This window comes from Notothenia coriiceps, unplaced genomic scaffold (assembly GCF_000735185.1).
Source record: "Notothenia coriiceps isolate Sejong01 unplaced genomic scaffold, NC01 NC01_scaffold00028447, whole genome shotgun sequence".
In the NCBI taxonomy this organism is placed as follows: Eukaryota; Metazoa; Chordata; class Actinopteri; order Perciformes; family Nototheniidae; genus Notothenia; species Notothenia coriiceps.
In genome coordinates, this window is record NW_011361148.1 from 13,586 (window position 1) to 23,193 (window position 9,608).

The 9,608-nt window shown below is 45.5% G+C and overlaps 1 long non-coding RNA gene across 1 annotated transcript in view; it reads right to left on the reverse strand.

Annotated features, from left to right (window-relative positions):
* LOC104958229 (uncharacterized) overlaps positions 1-7,061 on the reverse strand; it is an 8,487-nt gene extending 1,426 nt beyond the window's left edge. Inside the window, exons 1-2 of the long non-coding RNA XR_799739.1 lie at positions 7,051-7,061; positions 4,291-4,292 (exon numbers count right to left, since the gene is read on the reverse strand). This is a non-coding gene — a long non-coding RNA (uncharacterized lncRNA). The remainder of the gene's footprint in view (positions 1-4,290; positions 4,293-7,050) is intronic.
* Between the last annotated feature and the right edge of the window lie 2,547 nt (positions 7,062-9,608).

The window sequence follows — 9,608 nt, forward strand, 5'->3', positions numbered from 1 at the left end:
CGTTCCGTCTCAGTTTTTCCCGCTTCACAGCCTGCACTGCGCCGGTTCCGTCTCAAGTTTTTCCCCTTAAACCGTCCGCCTGTTTGGCCGGGCCCCGCCGTTCCGTCTCAGGTTGACCTCCCTTTAGAGCCACACCACACACGCTGCACGGACCCCCGTTCCGTCTCAGGCTCCTCCCCACTCTGGTCCATGTCGAGGCACACCCTCCAGAGCCAGTCCTCGGCCACCAGCCGATTCTCAGGGGGTACCTTCTCCTGTGTCCTGGCCGTCCTGGGGGCCGGGTCCTCTCGTCAGCCAGCCTTAGGGGTTGCGGCTGACCTCGAACCTCCAACCGTCGGGTCCTGTGTCGCCTTCCTCATTCAAGCACAGCGCCTGAGGTTGCACCGTTCTTTATAACCGTCCTGGGGGCCGCTTTTCGTCAGACGCCCTGGCAGGTTGCCGAGTCCTGTACCCAACCGTCCTGGGCCGTCTTCTCGATCAGACGCCCTTAGGTTGCCCTGTGTTGTAGCCCTCAACCGCCGGGGGCCGTCTCTCATCAGGACGCCTGGTAGGTGCCCGTGTCCTCGTACCCCAACCAATCCTGGGCCGTCTTCTCGTCCAGCGCCTCTGAGCATTTGGTTGCACCGTTGCTGGTACCTCAACCGTCCCTGCCGGGACCGTCATTTTTTGTACAGACGCCCCTGGAGGTTGCCGAGTCCTGTACCCCAACCGTCTGGGGCCGTCTTCTCATTCAGACGCCCTGGAGGTTGGCCGTGCGTGTACACTCGAACGCGTCCTGGGCCGTCTTTTCATCAGACGCCTGGAGGGTTGCCGTGTCCTGTACCCCAACCATCCGTGGGGGGCCGTCTTCTCGTCAGGACGCCCTGGTAGGTGCCGAGTCCTGTACCCCAACCGTCCTGGCGGCGTCTCTCACAGACGCCTAGGGGTTGGCGCTGTTCTGTACCTCAACCGTCCGTGGGGGGCCGTCTCTCTGTCGAGACGCCCTGGGAGGTTGCCGTGTCCTGTACCCCAACCGTCCTTGGTTGGGCCGTCTTCTCATCAGACGCTGGAGTTGCACTGTTCCTGTACCTCAACCTCCTGGGCCGTCTTCTCATCAGACGCCCTGCAGTGCCCGAGTCCTGTACCCCAACCGTCCTGGGGGCCGCCTTCCGCGTCAGACGCCCTGGAGGTTGCGTGTGAACTCACCCAACCCAACGGTTGTCTTGGGCCCCTCGGACCGGCAGCCTCGCCTTGTCGTTGTCCTCTGCTCCACGGACCTCAGCCGGCCATACGGCTGTTCATGTTCCCCTCGGACGCGCAGCCTGCCTGTAGGTACGTCCTTGGCCCCTCGACCGCAGCCTGCCTTCGGTTGTCCTCTGCTCCCACCGCACCTTCGAGCCCGAGGCCGATGCTGCTAGTCCTGAGCTCTCGACGCGCAGGGGGGCGGCTACTCAGTTCCGTCCACTGCTGCCGTCGTGGCCTCAGCCCATGGGTACCAATGACCGTGGCCGTTACTTCGCCCTGGTTACCGACATCCAGGCCAATGACCTCGGCCTGGCAGACCGACAGTTCAGGCCAAGACCTTAGGACTTTGTCACCGAGCATTCCAGGCCAAGACCTCGGCCCTTTGTACCACTACACCCGGTCAAGACCTCGCCTTTGTACCCGACACACCCGGCCGTGACCGGGCCTTTTCGTCACCGACAATTCGCAGGCCAAAGACCCGGCCGTTGTACGCGACATTCCATGCGAAGACCCCGGCCTTTGTAGCCGCACACATTCCAGGCCAAGACCCGGCCTTTGTACGACATTCCAGGCAAGACCTCGCCTTGTACCGAGAACCCCGAACTCGGACGGACGAACCGGAACGCTGAGGCAGGAGGGAGAATCGTCTGGCGACTTATGGGCCCTGGAGGTATTCGGTCTGCTCAGTCTTATACGGGGTCCCCCCCCGCCCCCCCCCCCCCGGACCTGTGCCCTCGTCGGCTTGACCCCTCTCGTGGCCCGAACTGACGTCTGCCTTTGTTGGCTCCGCATACCACGGTCCCCGAACCCTTAACCCTCTGGCCCGGGGATCGTACGGCCCCGATCGTCCCGGCCCTTAGTGATGTGTACCCTCCTAGAAACTTTATGTCGGCCATTTCTTGAGAGGGTATGACCCAAAGAGAGGAATAATACGAAGTAGTACCGCGCCGGAGGCTGTTGTGTCGGGGAGGCGACGACTTGAGGCCCAGGCAGGAGGTAGATAGGGCCGTCAATCGGTTTTTTTTCCTTTTGTAAATTATTAAGGGCTAGCTTGCGCTAGCGACCCGGGTAAAGAACCAGCGTCAAGCAGCAGTGCCAAACACTTTGTTCGTGTCCATGGGTTTACGTCTATGTTTTGACCCCCTTTTAAGGACAATACAAGTTCCGTACTAACAAGATACGTTACTGTTTGTCTTGTAGGTGGCGTCTTGATCGAAGTCCCTTAGTTCTGCTGGCTGGTTCTGTCTGTCTGTTGGGGTCTTGAATTTAGGGTTCGCCCGAGACCCGTCCTCCAGACCCCCTCCACCCACCCTGCTGGATTTTTGTTTTTTTGGGACGTCTGGAATCCGTCCCTTGAGGGGGGGGTTATGTCACGATTCTCATGTTATGTCACGTTTATAGTTTTGTAGGTTTGGGTGTTTTTGCTGTTTTCCATGTCATGTTTTCCTTTGGGTTATTGTCTGGTCCTTTCCCTGTGTTTTCCTCTTGTCATTAGTTTCCCTGGTGTGTCTAATGGTCTGATTATGTTCACCTGGGCCCCTGTGTTTTCTCCTCCCTCCTCACCTGTGTCTTGTTGTGTGATTGAGTCTTGTGTGTATTTAAGTTCTGGGTTGTCTGTCTGTCTTGGTCGGTTCGTCTTGTTCCCTGACTAGTTCTGCGGTGAGTGTTCTGTTTGTCATTGCATAGAAATATCATAGCCTTGAAATAAAGGAATTTTCAGTTTGTATCTGCATTTGGGTCCTGCTTGTTTCACAAACCGTGACAGCTGTAGCCTTAAACAAAGTTAAATTGGTCTAGAACTGCCACTAGTGTACCCATAACTGAAAAATAACGCATGTACAGTATTACCCCCTGTGATTTGGATCCACTCCAACCAGCCAATGAAACCGAAAAAGTAACCTCCTATTAAAGCTAACAAATGTCCGATACCTTACCTCAATTTCCAGAAAATCTGTAGGGAAGCTTTGTAGGGCCTTACTTGTTTAAAACCACATGACAAAATTCATTTGAGGCTGACTTTCAAAGTGCCATTGGGAGAGGAGACACATATTTCTGCAGGGTCATGATGTCTCACAGTTCAGCTTGTGTCAGGAGGAGTACAAATAATGAGAAGTGTTTTCAGCTTGAACACCACAATGGAGTCATGAATAATCCTATTTAAAATATTTTATTAATTCATTATTTACCCGGTAATTTAGCAAATAGGACCATCCGAGGAGCAAGTGAATGCACCACTGGCACCAGTCCATAGGGTTTAACCTATTGAGTGCATATGTTGTATTTCATCATTGTTTTTTTTTACCATTAGGAGAGCAGAGGGAACATGCTTAGATGATCCTCTTCATCATGCTCAGATGGAGATTTGCATTAATAAAGCATAAATATCACCCTGATAATCTGTCTATGGTTTTGGATAGAGCTGCCTGAAATGTGGAGATTTCTAATGTTTTCCCTGCAATGTTTTCAAAGTGTCTGTACTTGACTCGCAGTGGGAAGGGAGATCTCTCTAGCTGGCATCTTTTCAGAGAACACTGTTAGACTGCATCTCGAGGGAACGCACCATCAAAGGTAATGTGCACTCAGTTATATAACAGATCAACGTGCAGCGTGTGCATTATCATCCATCAGAGCAGACAACACTGACTTCTGTGATGGAAACAAAATTGGCATGTGTGAAAGCACAGATGCAATGTGTCTTGAAATGACAGATTTGATTGCACAAGACATAAGAATGCATGCAGCACAACAGAAGATTATATCAATTCTTTATACAGAGAATATTAAAAGAAACAAAGCTGGCATCAAGGCCTGGAATATTGGATTTTCTGGAAGAGGAGCTTGGAGTTTGGAGGAGACTTGTTTGAGCCTGGAGGACAGAGAGTGGATGCAGATAAGGTATTTCCTGTGATTATGCAATGCTGATTACTTTGAGGCACTTTGAGTGGGCAGACAAAAAAAAATCTATTTCCATATTAGAACACACAAACAGCATCCTTGCTGACGCCGTGACCGAGGCAGCAGCACCAAGAAAATATCAGAGACATGCTGAGATGGAATATGTAAGACTTCTATTTTAATTAATTAATTATAATGAAAGCCTTCTCCACAAACTTAACCTTCAGAATGATAAAACTATAAAACATTTGCAAGAATTAATATTCTTAATCCGGTTTACCTTCAGTTAACATAACAACACTAATCCCTGTTTACTCTGGCACCTGCTCTTTAGCTTGTTGCTCCATTAAATCCATCACAAGCCAATAAGTAGCCAAGGTAACACATGACGTCTGTCACAGAGCCGACCACAGATAATATCACGACTGTATGGGATCTGGAACAATTTGGACCTGCACTGCAGACATCTTTATAATAGATGTTATGATTTTGAAACAGGAACATTATTCACAGATTGCTTTCCTAAAGCTGCTTTGTTGAGGTTAGAAGGCAGACTCACAGATAGATAACTGATGTTAGCCCCCCCCCCCCGTCATGGTGACACTCCTGTATTACAGGTTAACAGCTGTATCCAGCTCTCTGCAGTCACTATGGGTAGAAAACACGTGTTCAGGATGTGTGGGAGTGGGTTCACTCTGTAAATGTCAACAGCTAGAAGCATGAAGAGATATCACACCACGCAAACCTTTTCCAGTATGCTGTCCCTTTATCTGATTTCACTTTTAAAGACAATTTTAACCGTAAAGTCCTACATTAACAAGGTGATAAAAAACTTTAGAAACAAAGCTAAAGTAGGACCATTAAAAAATCAAATAAATAAGACTGAGGCTTTTTTAATGCATTTTTTTGTTTGCTCTCCCAAAGAAATTATCTATAATTATGGCACTCTATCCCAGTATTAGGAAGTAGCCTACTGCATTTAAAATAGTGTATTAGTATTATTATTATATATTTTTTTAAAGGGGGAGAGAAGCTGTTCAGTGAGAAGCAAAGTTGTAGTAGTTGTAAAATATAAGTCTGGTGAATTTCTCCAATAAGACAAATATTGTATAAGAATCTCCTGATGTTTCTTCATGTTCTTTGATGTAGAGCTTCATTCCAATAAACACATGAATGGTTCCCACTGTTGCATGCTAAAAGCACAACAAGTTTTATACAGTTTTGCCTTGTGTAAGTGCTTATCTGTAACCATCTTTTGCATCTTCTTCAATGGCCTTTGGGTTGAAACGGTTTCAATAGAAACATGTTTTAAGGCCAGGCATAGTCTATAAATGGGTTGACTGATTATTGTTGATTTTTTTTGACATACTTGAAAAACTCTTACCTATGTATGGAGGAAGCACTGTATCATTAGTTAGTGTGATAGATTGGCATTCAAGCCTGAATTATTCCAGTAACAGATGGTTAATGTAAGTGATTGTGAGGTTGGTTCGATGAGTCAGCAGCTGGGATTTTCCTCAAAGTATTTCACAGCACATATGGAAAGATACATTTTATTAAGGACAGCCTTTCTGGGAATATGCTGGTTGTAAACAGCTGCTGTCCTGGCTTTCATCTTGTTTTATGTATATGTGATGACTAATGTTTTCATGCTGAGCCTGTGGAATGACACTGTGAAACATTATTTAGACTGACCCATTTATGCCTGTTAGATGGGACAAATTGAACTGCTGAGAGCAGATTTAGGCAGATTATAAGGTAAAAACGATACTGTCCGGTAATCCTGAACTTAATTATTTTGTAGTTCTATAATCTTTAAACACAACAGCAAGGGATATATCTTTTTGGGGATTTAGACAATCTGTTTTTAGTACTAAGTACTGAGAGGAAAGTGAGAAAGACAGTAGTGTTTATAAATCCGATTTAAATGGTTGAAAACTAAAAATATTGTGGAATTTGCCAAAAATAAGTATTCAAGTTATAAAAGTCAAGGTTTTCTCTACCATTTTAAAAGGGGTCATATTATTCTTGTTGGGCTGTTCCCTTCCCTGTAGTGTGTTATAGGTTTTTGACTATTTGGTTTACTTCAGTCATAATAGTGACATCACTATGTAACACTCATGCTTCTATTGGCTAGCTCTCTAACACATTGTACGTGATAGGCTAATAGGCGCAACATCTCTAAGCGGTTGACCAATCACAACAGAACCGGCCAGCTAACCAATCAGAGCAGACTGGGCTCTGGTTTCAGACAGAGGTTGAAACGAGGTGCTGCAGCACAGACAAATTAAGAGCTTTTTGAACATCAAAGCACGGAGACATGTCACAGTAGAGACACAAAATACAAATACGGACCTGAAAATATGCACGAAAGGGCCCCTTTAAAGCACATAAACCGAATGGACAGTAAAAAAACAATGCTCATCTTTAAGTGTCTTTTACTGGCACGTTTCTTCTCTATCTTGCAATCAATTTAACACCAATGCATTACAGTTTAGTTTCGTTTAAATGTATGAGGATTTGGGATGAAAAAATGGGCTTGAATGATAAAACACACAACAAATTTCAGATTTCACATGGCCATACTTAAGTCATAAACATTACATGTCATTTGTTAGACGCTTTTATCCAAAGCGACTTACATACATTCAGTACTGTGGACACCCCCCACAAGAGCAATTTAGGGTGAAGTGTCTTGCCCAGGGACACAACGACATGCTGACTGCAGTGGTACTTGAACTTGCTGCACCCTGATTCGAAGTCCAGCACTCTTTCCACTGAGCCACAGCCGCCCCAGTCCTATACCTCGCCTGGTGGTCAGATGGATGTACTGCAGGTGGATGTTTTCACTTGACCTCAGCTAAAGCTCCAGAGAGTCTGCAGACTTCCGAACACACCGCGATATGAGCAGCAGCAGGGACATGCACAGACATTTGGAGGGGCTTGTTACGGCCACAGCCTCTACTCCCCCCCCAAAAAAAACATACGCCCTCAAACAGGGGTGGACTGGGACAAAAATTCAGCCCTGGCATTTTCTGTCCAGACCAGCCCACTACATTTTCAGCGGACACTACATAGAAGTCCACTAAACTTGCGGCATCTTCTCTCATGCATACTACAAAGCAGAGTCATATTCCTTGATAGCAGTTAACAAATAAAGCACTTAACTATGAACTCAATGACTAAAATTGACAGCTATATCAATCAATCTTTATTCATTATAGTGTCAAATCACAACAGAAGTTATGTCATGACTAGGGGTGGGACGAGACTAACGGGTGAACCCTTATGCTACCCTTTCAGTTTTTAGTCTGTGACTGTGAAAATCTTTTGGTGTAAGCCCAGTATTAGTTAAAACCAGACTCGGACAATAATTACGATCCGGGAGCGAATATTTATGACGAATGTAATAGGGAGTGGTCCACCGAACACTCGCGTGTGGAAAGTTGAAACTTTCAAAATAATTGTTTGTCTGGAGTCTTCGTGGGAGAGGTAGACTATTTAACTCCGTACAAATACAACCTACCGTGTGCTCTTCCTCGCTCAGGGAGTACAGGAACCTCGACGACCCTGAAGACACATCTGTCTGAACGGTCTCTTCTCACTCGACGAATTTTTCGACGAGTGACTATTCGCGGCTCTTTAGTAAATTATAATAACAATAATAGTGGTGTAGTGTGTAAAGTACTACTATCATTCCCAGTAATAAACAGTAAAATTAGGCTACGGAAAAGTCTTCAACATAACACGTAATACACAACTAGGAATACCCACTAGTACATGTGATTTAATAGTTAATTAGAGGTACATGGGTGCCAACAAGAACTATATAAACTGCCTCAGCGAACAAGTATGGTAGCAAAATTTATACACTAACAAGAGAGTAAACCCCCCCTTGGTGACAATCTGTAAACATCAGAGATAGTACATAACAAAATTACAAACATATTACAGTACTGAAGTATTAAAATTTTTGTTCAACAACTTTCTTTGCGTGTAGGGTCTTTTCACAAAGGTTTGAGATCCACGGCATGTCTCCTTTTGTAAAATAAATTAAAAGTGCTGGAATTATTTTACATGGTTAAGGGGAGTCCAACTGGTGAACTGTACACTGCTCGGAACTCCTCAACAAGGGGGAGGGCAGGTACAAGCTGTCCTGGAACGAGAGAGAGACGGTAGGTGAGAGAGCCTGCCGCGGAGATGGCAAGTGATGTTGTTTTCAAACCGACAACTCAGGGAGGAGATCATACCACTCAAATAGTAAAAAATAAAAATACTTTAGTATGAATTAGAGACCATCTACCCTAACTGGTGGAACTGGTACACTCTCGAACTGCCTCAACAAGGGGGAGGGCAGGTAAAACGTTCCTAAGCGAGGGAATGGTGAAGTGGTTGACCCAAAACTCTTCAGATACTAACAAGCTCATACAGTACACAGAATATTACAAATATACTTAAGTATGGAACTAAACACGGTGACTACTCTCTGAATTGATTACAAAGGTACAGAGAAAGTCCACTGGTGGATCATATCCCAGCGTCTCGGTTCCTCAACACAAAGGGGAGACAGGGGAAAACTCCTGGACGAAACAGAGGAGGTAGTAAGTGACCCGGTGAAAACTCCAAGGACTCGAATAAAGTACATCACTCTCCTTACGTATACACCATACAAATTTCCAATACAAATTTCCAAATACACTTCTTTGTATGATATAACACTTATTTTACTGTTAACCATTAAGTAGTTTCCAGAGGAAATATAAGAGACGATGGTAATAAGAGGACAGTTTGTCAAAATGACTGGACGATCTTCAAGAAGATACTAGGGCCGACACTCAGTACGGTAGTATAGACTCTCGAAGCAGGAACTGAGAACACTCCAAATAATACGTGTGGAAACAAAACGGCAGGAGTCGTGAATTCTGTTTTCCTAAACTAATACTAATAGAGAGGACCGACTGTCTAAAGTACTAACCTAACCAAAATTAACGAGTTGTAGACGTATAGAAAATTCAAGTTAATGCCTGTCAATACGTCCATCCCCGGCGAATCCCGAGAAACTCTGAATTCAGTGACGGAAGTACTGTCTTATGTAACACCACTGATTCACAGTGAGTGCGTGGTTTTGTCCGATGTACCGATGTATATACAACAGTCATGTAAGACTTCATGACTCATGTTCAAGACAAACGACACAAGAAGTCGCAGTTCTTAAGAACCACTCCTCACCTCGACCGACCGACGCCTGCTCCTTTCATATCTCGGTGAGTGTATGGAAACACGTGTATGGCATATCACTCTTACGTATAGTAAGTCTGACATTGGGGTACAGAAGTCTGAAAAAGTGGGTCGTCGATTGTCATATAAGTATTATAAAAAAAAAAGGTTAAGAGATAAATACCAAAGTATTACTCACTCAGCTCAAAGTCCGAGATTACGACGATGACAGACATTAGTACAAACGATAAATCTCAATAAACAGTCCTATA